Consider the following 8803-nt stretch of genomic DNA (forward strand, 5'->3'; position numbering starts at 1 on the left):
CTTCTCCTGCCCTATTTCCTTATCCCTTTCTCCTCCTCAGCCCCCTCTTCTTTTTTTTCTGGGGACCTAGCAGGGTTTTTTGTTTTTGTTTTTCCCAAAAAACACATATTCCATCAGTGTTCTCAGTGTTCTTTGGATGTAAGGATGAATAGTTGGGCTTCCGAGATATTTCAGAATTCCCAGGGTTGCTATGCAGACTAAAACTCTTCTCAGTCCTTCAGTTACTAAACAAATCCATTACTTATCTTTCAAAGAAAAATATGAGAAAATCAAAGTACAGTTTTTGCAGATGTCTTGTATTTGATCCATCTCTTACCTCCTACTAGTTTGATGTTGCCTTGGCATAGTTCTTACCATTAGGGGAATCCTTTAACTTTCTTGTTTCCTGGTTTCTCCCCAAGCTAAAGGGAAAGACTTGCCATTAGGCAGTTAGGTGCTGTGTATAAAAACCTCATTTTATTGTTACCATCTTCCCAGTTTTGCAGAAAAGGAAACTGGAAGTTTCAGAAAAATTTAGTTTCTCAGCTTCTCTTAACTTGTGAAAGGTTGTAATGAAATTGGGCCTCAGACTCTTTGATTCCCAAATCTATGCTTTCCCCACTGAATTAACAGAATTGTTTCATAAAACAAACAAACAAACAAAAAGTAAAATATGTGCTGGGGATTTAGCTCAGTGGTTCGGCTGCCTGACTTTGATTCCCGGCACCAAAAAACAAAACAAAACGAAAAAACCTATATTGTTTCAGTCTGAGTGGTTAATTGAGAACACCAGGTGAGATAATAACAGTGAAATTGTTTTGGAGTGTGTAAAATATTATACAGATGTTAGATTTTAAAAAAATACTCATTAACTTGTCAACAACATGCAATATTAGTCTCCTCAAAGGAGAAAAAAGATAAAGGAAAAATATGCCTTATTAAAACAAGGAAAAATAATCTCAGCAGACAAAAAAATTAAACGTGACTTACAACATTTAATATAGTTACTTAATCCTTTGCAAATGCCCAGAATCAATCCCAGATTTATATAATATCATTTCAACTAGCAGAGGTCTAAATGGTCAAATATTCCAACTCTTTCATTTTACTCAAACTCAAATGGAAATACAAATGCAAATCGTGCAAGTCATTTGCAAAGTCCAGAAGAAAAACTCAGGAGTTTTGAAGCTACATCCAAGCTTTTCCCACTGCATCAGCGTAGAGGGTTGAGTTGGAACACAGCAGAGGGAGTGGACTCTGGCCCTGTCTATCCCAGCGTGTGCTGCGGAGGGTCCTCCTGCTCTTGTCATCAGTTACGGGGGCTAAGCCTTCTCTTAAGTTTAGAAATGCATGTGAGAGTGCCTAATCCTTCCTTCCCAAAGGCAATTATCTCTCAAAATTGCATTATTCCTTATGAAAACATCTTGAATCTTAGTAAGAGAGAGACTCGAATTGTTTTGTACCTGGAGCAAATGAAGCAGACAGCTTGAAATGTTAAACTTCATCTCCAAGGGAGAGCAACTCAGTGTTTGGCTTAGATGGATCTGGTTTTCTTCATCATTCCTCTGCTAGTCCAAAAGACTGCCTTGAGCTAATTTCTTTCTAAAGAAAATCTTTCTAATCAGATTTTCCACTCTATATGGATTTCATATGAAAGTGATTTTTCTCCTGAAAATTAAAAATATTTTCAATGTGCAACGGAGATAAAAGCTTTGACAAACCTTAAAGCAAAAGACAGAATGATAGTTGGTTCATTTGAATTTGCTGCAACCAACAACTATAGAAACACTACCATGTATTAGATGTGGCAAAGGTGAAAAGGGACAGAAGACAAGAGTCTGAAATTAAGAGCTCAGGATTTGAGGTTAGATTTGAGTTCATGTCTCAGTAATCACACCACTGGCATTATTACTTTAGCCAACTTCTTTCACCTCACCTTCTTTTTCAATGTGAGGATGATATCAGTCTCACAGCATTATGTGAGGAATAAAGTAGAAGTGTGGCTAATGTTTAATGAGCAATTACTATGTACCTGGTATAATATTACATCCTTCATACACATTATCTTTTTTTTGGTACCAGGGATCAAACTCAGGTCCTTGCTCTTGCGCAGCAGGCGGCGAAACCACTGAGCTAAATCCCCAGCCAACAATTTGGTTTTTTTGGTATCGAGGATTGAACTCGGGACCTTGCACTTGTGAGGCAGGTAGTGGAACCACTGAGCTAAATCCCCAGCCCTGCATTATCTTACTTAGCTATCACAATAGCCTTTTTAGGAAGGTGTAATTGTGCTCTTCATTTTACAGATTAGGCTTAAGTTAATTAGCCTACAAATTTGACAAGAATTGTTATCTGTTTGACTCCAGAGCCTATATTTTTTCTGAACTGCTGCATGTAAAATTTATATCTTTATATGCCTCTGCATATAGATATATTCATATTTGTATCTATGTCTGTATTCATATATCCATGTCCATATCCATATCCATCTATCTGGCTGACTATTCTATCTAGCTGTCATGTCTACCATGATATTTGGTATATAAGTAATAAAGGAGCTAATATAATGCATGCTAAAAGCCACATTGCTAAGTGTGATAAGAAGTTCAAGAAGAGTGAGACAATCTTGGATGTTGATGGTTGGAAGAGTTTCAAGTCAGGAAGGAAATGAGCCTTGAAGGGTGCTGGTGTGACTCACTCAGTGAGTTGCCCACTCTAGCATGCATTCTGTCCTTCCTCCTCTGTAACACACTGCCCTGTTGGATGATGTGTTTGCTAGCTCCCTTGCAGGTAGGGGGTGCAGCTAGATGTGATGAAGTTTGGCAGAGATATATTACATAGTAATTTCAGGTAGTCTTTTAGTAGAAGAATTGCACTATTCTTGATCCCTTCCTCCACTTCTTGCTTGGAATTTAGACACAATGACTGGAATTCTAGCAGTCTCTTGGACCCTGAAGGTAAGGGCCACATCATAAGGATGACAGAGGAGATAGCTGGTTGGAGCCTATGCTTTCATCATGCTGAATTGGCCATGCAAGCCCTGGGGTACCTGCCTCTGTGACTTTCTCATGTGAAGGAAAAGTAATGTTCAGTCTTTAAGCTCTTGTTATTCTGAGTCACATGCAGCCAAAAAATCTGATGTAAATAGGAGGGCTTGAGTTTGCTAAGTGAGGGCATACTAAGTGGAGCAATCTATGAGTATGAATCAGGTACAGAGAAATCAAAGTTTTGCTATTCTTTACACATCTGGATTTGCTGTGGAGGAGATTTTAAGCATAAGCTAAAATAATACTCAGGTCTTGGAATCAGTCAAGCCTGAATTTAAATTCAGTGGAAATTCAGCTTCTACCAGCATCATATTTTTCTTTTCTTTCTTCTTCTTCCTCTCTCTCTCTCTCTCTCTCTCTCTCTCTGGCAGTGGGGCTTTACATTTATTAAAGTACAAAAAGAAGTGCTCTGCAGACCTAGAACAGACCCCTGCAAGAGTTCATAGTGACCATATTATGTTTTCTTGTATAAGTCCCTTCACTTGTTTGATTTCAGTTTCTTAATCTATAAAATGAGGCCGTAATATTTATTGCATGGGGTTGTAATGAAGACAAGAGAAAATATTTAAACTGAGGAACCCTTAACTTCTTAGCCCATTGGAAATATTAGTCTCAATAAATGGTGGCTATTACTATTAGAATAATCTGTGACCAGAGATGGCTAATAGTTTAGTGTTTAGGGCATTGAACTTATAATGAAAAGATCTCAAGTTATTTTTTAACCATTTACCTCCTACTTAGATTTAGGCAAGTCACCTATTTTGAGCCTTAACACTGTCATCTGTAAAATTGGAATGATAACTCCTGTGCCTCTTATGAATCTTTTGTGAGACTTAAAAGAACTAAAGGTGAGAAAATAAAGTTTGGGAAGGTATGATCATCTTCATAGTAACTCTGTGTTCTGGAATTCTGCGAGTCCCTGGTTCATCCTGCAGCTGTCCATCCAGTTAGACATTGGCACCAGCCTGAGTCAGTATTCAAATGTATTTCAGACCAGGGAGTTGGACACCTGGTGAGGTCTTGATTCCCTGTCAGTACCAGGAATCCTATTTTCTCCAAGCATACAGTGTTATGGTCTCACTGGTATCTGCTTGGATTATGAGGTAGTAACTCAAGTTAATGTTAAGAACACAGGGTTTTTGTTTATTTTTCTCTCTCTATCTTTTCTTCTTTTATTATTTCTTTCCTGTGACTGTTTGCCATCACTGTTAATATCCTTTTACTCCTCAATAGGAGCCCCTATCTCACTTTTCTCTTCTCCTTATATCCCATTGATTAATTTTTCAAATTTTTATTTTTTCATTTGCTGGTTCCCCATACCCTCTAACTTTACTATTGTAACTGCTCAGCTTTAAGAATCCCTAGATTGTTAACTTTATGTTATTGCTGCTGAATACTGTTCTATTGTTGATAGAGGTAAAGTGGGTCCATTTAGTAGGTATTTATTGTAGGCCAGTAGTAGACAATATTTGGTTTGTGATCATACTATAATTATAGATCCCTTTTCTGAGGTTAATAGTGGTACTTTATTGGTCCTTAGGGTTTGTCAGTATTCAGTTTGTATTTGACACTAAATTGATATGGATTTTCTTAATATAGCTAAGGTGACATACTTGTTGCTATTAATTGTTTTTCTTGAGATGCCTATATCTGGATTGTCTTGAGGTCATTAGCAATACCATGACCCATACCTGGAAAACTGGTTACTGGACCTTATCTATAAAATAGAGATAATAATCACTTCTCTTAGTTGACATAAGAATCATATGAACTGGTATTAGATGAAGCTTGCTACAAATGCTGTATGTTTTTTTTTCCTCTTAAATTCTTTTATTGGTACATTTTAGGTATACAATACATTTACAATCAACATTGGGAACTTGTACCTTTACATGATGTATTTTGGTTCTTATTTTTTCCCCATTCCCCTGCCCTCCCTTCAACCCCTCCACCCCTTCCTATTTACAAACACTTTGTTTCCATTTTTTCATTTTCTCATATTAATTCCATTCCCTTCTTTCCTTTACCCTACCCCTCCCACTTCCTCTTCCCCTTTGCCCCTTTTCTTCCTATTTCACATTATCTATTATATATTTTAGTCCTTACTTACACTTTAAGTTTCTCACACCAGAGGAAGTATTCAGTATTTACACATGTGTGTCCTATTTATTTCACTTGAGTGTATCACCTCAATGTGTATCCATTTAGCAATAAATGTCTCTAATTTCTCATTCTTTATAGCTGAGTAGTACTCTGTTTTATAAAAAAACCCACATTTTCTTTATCCAGTCTCCAATTGATGGGCATTTGGGCTGTTTCCAAGTTTTAGCTATTACAAACTGTGCCTCTATGAACATGGGTGCACATATATCACTGTGGTATGATTCTTTTAATTCTTTGGGGAAGATGCCCAACAGGGGAATAGCTGGGTCAAATGGGACTTCCAGCCCTAGTTCTCTGAGGTATCTCCATACTGATTTCCACAGTGGTTGCACTCCCACAGTCTACACTCCCAACAACAGTGGAGCAGAGTTCCTTTTTCCCCACAGTCCCGCTGCCAGTATTTGTTAATTGGTTGATTTCATGATAGCAGCCATTCTTTCTGGGGCGAAGTGGAATCTCAGCATTGTTTTTATTTGCACCTCTCAAATGACCAGTGATGCTGAACATTTTTTTCATATGTTTATTTGCTATTTCTATTTCTTTGTCTGAGAAATGTCTGTTCATTTCAGATGCCCATTTTTGGATTGGATCTTCAAATTTGGGAGGTTTGAGCTTTTTAAGTGCTTTATAGATTCTAGATAGTAGACCTTTGTCTAAGGAATAGCAAGTGAAAAATTTTTCCCACATTGTAGATTGTCTCTTCACAGTGTTGGTTGGTTCTCTTGCTGTGCAGAAGCTTTTTAGTAAGAAGAGATCCCATTTGTTGATTGTTTGTGCTAGTTCATGGGCAACGGAGGTTTTGTTCATAAAATCTTTTCCTACCCCAATGTCTTCAAGAGTTCTGTCTAACCTCTCTTCCAGCCAGTTCAGCATTTCTGTTTTAATATTTAGATCTTTAATCCATTTTGATTTTAGTTTAGTGCATGACGAGAGATATAGATCTAGTTTTAATCTTTGGAAAGTTGAAACCAAATTTTTCCAGCACCATTTATTGAAGAGGCTATTTTTCCTCCAGTGAGGGTGTTTGGCTCCTTTGTCAAAGAGAGGTGGCTGAGTGTGTTGGGAGTTGTTTCTGCATCTTCTAATCTGTTCCACTGGTCCTCAGGTCTGTTTCTTTGCCAGTACCATGCTGTTTTTTTCACAGTAGCTTTGTAGTGTAGTTTCAAGTTGGGGGTTGTGATACCCCCTGCCATGTCTCTGTTGCCTAGAATTCCTTTTGCTATTCTGGGTCTCTTCTGGTTCCAAATGAAATTTTGGATTGTTTTCTCCAGGTCTGTGAAGTATGCTGCTGGCATTTCAACTGGGATTGCATTGAATCTATATAGTAGTTTTGGAAGTATGCCCATTTTCAATATATTGGTTCTTACTACCCAGGAGCATGGGATGTCTTTCAATTTTGTGATATCCTCTTATATCTCTCTTTTCAGAGTGCTATAGTTTTCAGAGTAGAGGTCTTTGATTTCTTTTGCTAGGTTGATTCCTAGGTATTTCAATTTTTTGGAGGCTATTATAAAAGGAATTGTTTGCCCTATTTCTGTCTCAGTGAGTCTGTTGTTCATGTAGAGGAAAGCTATTGATTATTGTGTGTTGACCTTATATCCAAATACTTTACTGAATTTGGTTATTAAGTCTAGAAGACTTTTGGTGGAGTTCTTGGGGTCTTCTGTATAGAATATCATGTCATCTGCAAATAGTGGCAATTTACCTTCTTTGTTTCCTGTCTGTATTTTATTTCTTTCTCTTGTCTAATTGCTATGGCTAATGTTTCCAAAACTATATTGAACAGAAGTGGTTTTTGGTTTTTTTTTTTTTTTTTTTTTTGTACTGGGGATTGAACTTGGGACCTTGTGCTTTCAAGGCAGGTGACAGAACCACTGAGCTAAATCCCCGGCCCCAGAAGTGGTGATTGTGGACATCCTTGTCTTGTTCCTGATTTTAGTGTGAAGAATTTCAGTTTTGGACCATTTTGTATGATATTGGGTGTTGGTTTTTCATAAATGGCTTTTATCAGGTTGAGAGAGAGACTGTCTATTCCAATTTTTTTTTGGTACCGGGGATCTAACTTGGGACTTTGCACTTGCACGGCAGGCGCTGGAACAACTGAGCTAAATCTCCAGCCCCTATTCTAATTTTTTGTATGGTTTTTATCATGAATGCATGTTGGATTTTGTCGAACACTTTTTCTGCATCTATTGAGATGATCATATGGTTTTTGTCCTTGGCTCTATTAATATAGTGTATTACATTGATTGATTTGCATATGTTGAACCATCCCTGCATCCCTGGGATGAATCCCACTTGGTCAGGGTGTATGACTTTCTTGATGATCTTCTGCATTCTATTTGCCAGTATCTTATTAAGGATTTTTACATCAATGTTCATGAATGAGATTGGCCTATAGTTCTCTTTTTCGGTTGGGTCTTTCTCTGCTTTGGGGTCAAGGTGATGCTTGCTTCCAGAAATGAATTTGAGAGTATTGCTTCCCTTCAATTTCATTGAAGAGTTTAAACAGTAGTGGCAATAGTTCTTCTCTAAATGTCGTGTAGAATTTACCAGTGAAGCCATCAGGGCCTGGTCTTTCCTTAGTTGATATGCTTTTAATTACGTTTTCAATTTCATTGATTGACATTGGGTTGTTTAGAATTCCTAGATCTTCTTTGTTCAACTTTGGTAATTTATACATTTCTTCTGTGTTTTCCATCTTATTGGCATATAGGTTCTCAAAGTGGGTATTTATGATCCCCTGGATTTCTGCTGCGTCCATTGTAATTTCACCCTTTTCATTCCTAATTACATGGATTTGGGCATTTTCTTTCCTTTTTTTGATAAGTTTTGCTAAGGGTTTGTTAATTTTGTTTATTCTTCTGAAGAACCAACGCTTTGCTTCAAGTATTTTTTGTATCATTCTCTTAGTCACCATTGCATTAATTTCTGCTCTGATCTTTATAATTTCCTCCCTTATCTGAGCTTCGGGTTTGTCCTGCTCTTCTTTTTCTAGAAGCTTGAGGTTCAGCATCAGGTTGTTTAATTGGGCTCACTCTGTTTTCCTAATATGAGTATTCACTGCTATGAATTTCCCCATAAGACTGCTTTCATTGTGTCCCATAGATTCCGATATGTTGTTTGTCACTGTCATTTCATTTTAGGAACTGTCTGCTTTCTTCTTTAATTTCCTCTGTAGCTCATTGGTTATTCAGAAGTGTGTTGCTCAATTTCCATGTGTTTATGAAATTCTGCTAGTTTCTTTTGCTATTAATCTCCAATTTCATTGCACTACAGTCTGGTACTTTACAGGGGATAACTTCAATTCCTTTGCACTTACTTAAACATGTTCTATGAGTAAGTATGCGGTCTGTTTTGGAGAACAGCACATGTGCAGCTGAAAAGAATGTGCATTCTGTTTTTTGGGGGTGGAACACTCTGTAAACCCTCTGTAAACATTAGTTCAACAGTTTGATTGAGTTCTAGTATTACATTGTTTATTTTTTGTCTAGTTGATTTATCTATTTGTGACAGTGGGGTATTGACATCCTCCACTACTATTGTATTAGTGCTTATTTGATTTTTCATGTCTGTTAGTATTTGTTTTATATAGTTGGGCGTAGTAGTATTTG

This window comes from Heterocephalus glaber, unplaced genomic scaffold (genome assembly GCF_053883595.1).
Source record: "Heterocephalus glaber isolate CG9 unplaced genomic scaffold, H.glaber_assembly_v1.0 deba00001429, whole genome shotgun sequence".
NCBI classification, from domain to species: Eukaryota; Metazoa; Chordata; class Mammalia; order Rodentia; family Bathyergidae; genus Heterocephalus; species Heterocephalus glaber.